Source organism: Parasteatoda tepidariorum, chromosome 10 (assembly GCF_043381705.1).
Source record: "Parasteatoda tepidariorum isolate YZ-2023 chromosome 10, CAS_Ptep_4.0, whole genome shotgun sequence".
In the NCBI taxonomy this organism is placed as follows: Eukaryota; Metazoa; Arthropoda; class Arachnida; order Araneae; family Theridiidae; genus Parasteatoda; species Parasteatoda tepidariorum.
The window spans coordinates 24,554,959-24,561,430 of record NC_092213.1 but is presented as its reverse complement, the minus strand read 5'-3'; the positions used below and the strand labels follow the sequence as shown (position 1 = coordinate 24,561,430).

At 26.9% G+C, this 6,472-nt stretch overlaps 1 long non-coding RNA gene across 1 annotated transcript in view; it reads right to left on the bottom strand.

Annotated features, from left to right (window-relative positions):
* Positions 1-3,851, bottom strand: part of LOC107437567 (uncharacterized) — a 7,465-nt gene extending 3,614 nt beyond the window's left edge. The window contains exons 1-2 of the long non-coding RNA XR_006224637.2: positions 3,700-3,851; positions 1,264-1,377 (exon numbers count right to left, since the gene is read on the bottom strand). This is a non-coding gene — a long non-coding RNA (uncharacterized lncRNA). The remainder of the gene's footprint in view (positions 1-1,263; positions 1,378-3,699) is intronic.
* Between the last annotated feature and the right edge of the window lie 2,621 nt (positions 3,852-6,472).

Here is a 6,472-nt window from a genome sequence, read left to right as displayed (position 1 = left end):
TATATATATATATACACGGGGAAAAATCCTTTTCATACTTCAATTTCAATAAAATTAAACAATAGCGTAAGGAATCTAAATTCACTCAAAAAAAGATGGAAACTTTATTAATAGTATGTTATATGTATATTATACATACGAAAATACAAATGTACAAACAAATAAGTGTTGGAAGTGCTGTTTATAACTCTAAAGCATATAAACGTTAACGACAATATCATTATCATAAAAAATTAAATAATAAACGTAAAGAAAGCTTGAATTAAACTTAGAACTATTGTAAAAAGGACGACTTGAGTAATTGAAATCAGAAATCGTATCAAGTTTTCAGTTACTAGAAATTTAAATTGCGGAGCACTTGTGGTTAAAACTTCATAAAATTGATAGAAATTTTCGTTATAATTGTAAATTTCTGTTTTATGAAAAAATCCAAGTTTAACTGTCCAACTTTTTATATTTAATTTTGACATAAAATTTAATTCAATATTTTAAATACTAGTAATACTCATAAAATTAAGGTCTCGAAGGGATTCTTATAGCAATGGATAAATAGTGATGATTTTTTAAAGAAAAAATATGAGATAAAAAATTCGGAAAAAAAATTACTTAAAATTGCGATAACTTTTGAACAAATTACAATTTGAAACAAAACTTGCATTAACATTAAAAAAGGGCCTTTCAGCAAGACAAAAACAAATTCTACAGGATATAAAGCAGCTCGCATGGTATTTTTACAAGTTCAGATATTAATTCTCGAATAAAATATCTAACGTTAAATTTTATCTATTATAGCGCAGGTCCTGTACATTTTTTACATACTCACATAATCGTTAATTTACTCCAGTAAATTATTTATTCCAAATTATTCATTATTCATCTTATTCTCGTAAATTTAGACAAGCGCATTTAATTTTTCATATTTATTTGTAGTTTTAAATTAGAAGATATTGAATCTGTTGATAATTCATGCAAAGTGACTTAAGTTATTTCGGATTACGTGTGAAGTTTTAATGTTGATATTAAAAATCTATCTTTAGGAATGTTTCTAAAAATATTTTTCAAAATAAAATAAAATAAAATAATTTTTCGTTGTTATTTTCTGGCTTTGGATTATTCGGCGAAGCTTTTAAAAAACTAAGACTGTCAGACAAACCTCTTCAAAGAAATGTATCAAAAATTTATTTGCTTTTGTATCCTAGGAATAATTAGGACATCAACAATTCCCTTCTTTTCGCCAAATTTTAATGTAAGTATAAATCTTACTTTTAGCCTGTTCTTGTTGTCTTTGCAATTGGCATGCAGTTTGAGCTCCAATTACCATAGCAACGAGACAGGAGAATAAAGCCAAGACAGAGAAAACCTTCATGATTTATTTTTCTGGAAAAAAACATGTTCTATATTTTGTTGTTATAATAAAACAATTTTGAAATACTGAAGTAAAGTCTATATATTAAACAAACATTACTTCATAAATGTTTATATAAGAATTTTTTAATAAATTATATAAAAACTAGAGAAGGACAGATTCTCTTATCAATCATATTCTTTGATCAATATACAAGGGATTCCATTAACTGAAAAAAGTATAGTGAAAGCTACAAAATTTTGTTAGTAATTAACGTGTAAAAGCACGTCACATTTTACCAAAATGGTTCTGACTTTTGTAAAATAAACAGTGAAATATGCTTTTAAAATGTGTGATAAACTTTGGTAAATTCAGTAAAATTTCGAAATTTTATCATGATACCTATAGAGCATGGCAAAAGGCCTATTTTTTCGGTTAAATTTGCTTTACAGTTTTGTATTTTTTAGTGAATGCGTGGTAATAAAAACTATAATTGCGAAAATCAAAGTTTCGGTAAACAATTACCATACGAAAGGAAAACATTATCAAATAAATGTCTTAAATACCGTCTATTTTGGGTTTTAGTACCAGAATTATGATTTGTCTTTTGACCAGAAATGTCCTTACGATGCAGTACGTTTGTTCCAGAACAATTTACTACGTGTAATGATTTCTCTTATGTTCTTAGAATCCATTTTGAGAATGAAGTATACACATTAGAGGTTTAAAATAATTGCTTGATCCAAGAAAATAGAAAAATAATAGGAGAATTGAAATCCATCAAATCACTAGGTAGGAAGACGTAACTGAATATTTTTAAAACTTGTTTGATTGCCGGAGAAACTGAGAGGAGTTGAAGGGTGGTTATAAGAAGCATCTCCAGGTTTAATTAGTCAATGACATAGGTTTTGATGTTCATCAGACGTAGAAATTAGTGACCATTCATAGCTAAACTGTTTGTACGAATTTTATTGGAAGAAAAAAAATTTGCAGGGTGTTTCGCAATGACCACCATTAATATATAATCTTGAAAACCTTCTAAGGACTTGAGTAATAAAATTACATGTATGAAAAAACTTACATTTTAGAAAGAAAAAAATTGAAATGCTCTTTAAATGCGTTAGATCACTAGCGAGAAAGGTGGGACGAAAGGATCAATCTCCTGCCTAATTCCTGCGAAAATCAAACAGGTTTGTATGTCTTTCGCCCGACCTCTCTGACTAGTAATACAGCATCTTCGTAATACAGCATCTTCATATATCTTTTTTTTCTCCTCAGCTCAAATAATATTTACTAATTGGAATATAATTTTTTTGCTAAAGATTTCAAACGTACATACTAAGAGCAGCTATTATAAAACGCACCATAAGTGTCAACAACTACCGTTTTACTTATGTTATATGTTCTTTTTCAGCTGATTTGTTTTTCTAAGGTTAAAATAAGAAAAAAAAAAATTCCATTCAAAATTGATTTACAGATAAGCTTAAAAACAAACAAAGGGGTTCATTTCTTTAAAGTAGTATAATTCATACAATTCAAAGTAATTCATACAAATTACAAAAGTAATATTATCCATACTGTAAAAAACACTTATATATAAGATTTTACTTAATTTTATTTCAAAATCAGAAATCTATACGGGATGTTACAACTTGATAATATATCTAGATTTTGACATATTAGAAAAAATGGAGTCACGAATGCTAAGGTTGGCAGTTTTAGGGACAGCAAATAACATAAAAGAAAACGATAACAGATAATATGAACAAAAACAAATATAATTTTTTTCAACATGCAGTGTAATTATAAAATAACTTTGCTAACAAATGACTCAATGGATACCATTGAGTGAACGAAATAAAATTTTGTGCATAAGTAATATGATTTATATGCTCAAGAATGATTTTTAAAACAATTTCAAAACGAAGAATACGGTTACAGTGACAAAGTTTTAAAACTTCCAAACGACAACACATATTTTTTAATCGAAATATAATCCTTACAATAAGAAACCTAAAACTGAGTTAGAACGATACTTTTAATAAAAGAAATGGCAACGATAGGCTTTTGCCAAGCATCGTTATTTTCGCATATTTTTGTTTAATTACCAGAAATGTCTTTACTAAACAAGTATGGAAATTTTTACCAGAATTCTTTTCTCTCTGTAGCTATTCTATTTTCTTATAACTCTGTGTGCATACAATGAATTCTAAATTAAATTTTAACAAAGTAACCAATCAATAAATAGCTTGCTGATTGTCAATAATTTATCTGCTTACATTTTGCTAAAAATAGTTAAGATTTATAAAATATTTTGATATGTGGTAAATATTCAATATAATATAAAGACTTACCAAAATACACGATAAAACGTTATAAAAGATTTTTATGCACTGCTTGAAATGTGATGTGAATTGAAACTTTTCTGAGACTTTATATATTCACTGAAATAGTTATAATTTGTCAGTTTAAATGCTAATAAAATATTATTATTACACTGAATAGTCATTATTATTTTACTAGCATAACTTTTATCAAATTGTCTTTATTAGCGTCTGTAAGACATAGGCATGTACTTCTCCTTGCTTATTCATCTGATTGGCCCATAAGAAATATTAAATCATTTCGTTAAAGTTTGTAAAGAAAATTTATGAAGCAGATAAATTTTTTTAGGACAGCAGAGAATGATTTTCCCAAAATAGAATTTTATTTTTTGCATAAAGACTATTTATGATTTCATTTATTTCAATTAAGAGATATTAATAGAGAAATTAATTAATAATATTGAAAACTTATTCAAAATTTTATGATTTTGAAATTAAATGAAGGGTTAGTCAGACAGCCTTTGTGTAAAAACATAACACAACTTAATAGAAACGAAAAGTAAAATAAGAAATATTTATAGACATTATATATTTTTTTTATGACATCTTTTGTATTGTGATATCATGGAATCTATGAAGTCTTCTTGTATTTTGCGATATCATGGAATACTATTGATTTATCAATTAACCTTTTACAGAGCGACTCTTTTTCAAGTAATGTTAGGTTAAAATAATTTTAGGATCAATATTTATATGTAAAAAGAGATTAATTTAATTTTTTACTTAAAACTAATTTGATTTTTAGGATCATTTTTTGGTGAGAAGGTGGTTGAAGAATTTTTAAAATTTCGCCAACTGCAAAGAACTGGTCTTAAATTTGAACTTCTGTGCTTATTTATAAATTCTGTGATTCTAAATCCAATGAGAAATGATCAAATGTACTATGTATCAAAATATTTTTTTAAATTATACTTACCGTAAAGAACTAGCCATAAATTTGAACTTCTGTGCTTATTTATGAATTCTGTGATTCGAAATCCAATGAGAATGATCAAATGTACTATGTATCAATGTACTTTTTTAAATTTTACTTACTGTAAAGAACTAGCCATAAATTTGCACTTCTGTGCTTATTTATAAATTCTGTGATTCTAAATCCAATGAGAAATGATCAAATGTACTGTGTATCAATGTATTTTTTTCTAAAAGTTTAATTACTGATAAGAACTAGCCATAAATTTGAACTTCCTTGCTTATTTATAAAGTCTGTGATTATGAATACAACTAAAGTCGTTAAGAAATGTTAAAATGTACTGTGCATCAATGTATTTTTTTTCTAAAATTTTTAATTACTGTTAAAAACTAGCAGTAAACTACTTGAACTTCTGTGCTTATTTAAAAATTTTCTGTTTGAAAATACAAACAAACTAGATGAGAAATGATCAAATGTACTGTGTATTAATGTATTTTTTTAAAAATTTTTAATTGCTCTCAAGAACTAGCCATAAACTTAAACTTCTGCGCTTATTTAAAAATTCTGTGTTTTTAAATACATTTAAACTCGATGATAAATGATCAACTGTACTGTGAATCTATGTATTTTTTTTTTCTAAAATTTTTAATTACTGTTAAGAACTAGCAGTAAACTACTTGAACTTCTGTGCTAATTTATAAATTTTCTGTTTACATATACAAACAAACTAGATGAGAAATGATCAAATGTACTGCGTATCAATGTATTTTTTAATTTTTTTTAAATTGCTCTAAAGAACTAGCCATAAACTTGAACTTCTGTACTTATTTATAATTTCTGTGTTTATAAATGAAAGTAAACTCGATGAGAAATAATCTAAGGTGCAAACGTACAAGAGAGAACAACTTCTTGTATCTGTCTCTCCTCTCTTTTCGGCCCCACGTAACTTTTACTGTTACTCACATTCATATAAACAAAAAACCTCTTCATTGGTATTTGAAGTTATCAATAAACAGCCGCACAAGTCATGAGTGGAAAAATAGCGTCTCATTGCCATAAAAATAATATTGAATTCGGTGGGAAGTTCATTTTCCACGGCGTTATGAAGTATTAAACATAATGTTCCATAATCACTGCCCGTAATGCATATTTTCAGACCTTCTTTATGCATATTTTTAGATTATTTACTTTCGGAAATCAGCTAGTCCGTCTGTTTAATTAAGTAGAATTTCAAGTACTCTGATGTTTAGAATCGTACAGTCATGACAATATGTAATAAACACTTTTTTTGCTGAAGTTAGAGTCGATTTAATTTCTGTCTCTTACATGCTCGTATGGTATCGTGGGAATAGCGAATTCGTTATTAAAATGTTAAGTACAATATATGCTAACACTAAAAAATGAAAGAAAAGAAACAAGCTAGTTTTCTAAACGGCATTTTTGATGGATATAAAATTAAAATTGCAACTTTGTAAATACCAACTTATGTGCTATTATTAACTATGCGAGTCAATGAATTTCATTTGTGTTTTTTCGCAAAAACGAAACGAACTTTAGCAGTTATAAATTCCTTTAAGCTAAAACAGTAAACAATACCTTTTAAAGAAAAAATAAACTTTGCTGTTTTTCCATGTCAGAAAATGTTTTAATCTAAAACAATGGTTTTCATTAATTTGAAGCCACGTAGCGTTGGAAAGAGGTGGTTTTTTATATACCAACACTTAAAAATGTGCAAACTGCTAAAAAAAAAACACGATTTAAATCGGTACTTTTTTTGTTCTCGAGTTATTAGCGAACACACAACCAGACTGACTATCGCTTTTATATATA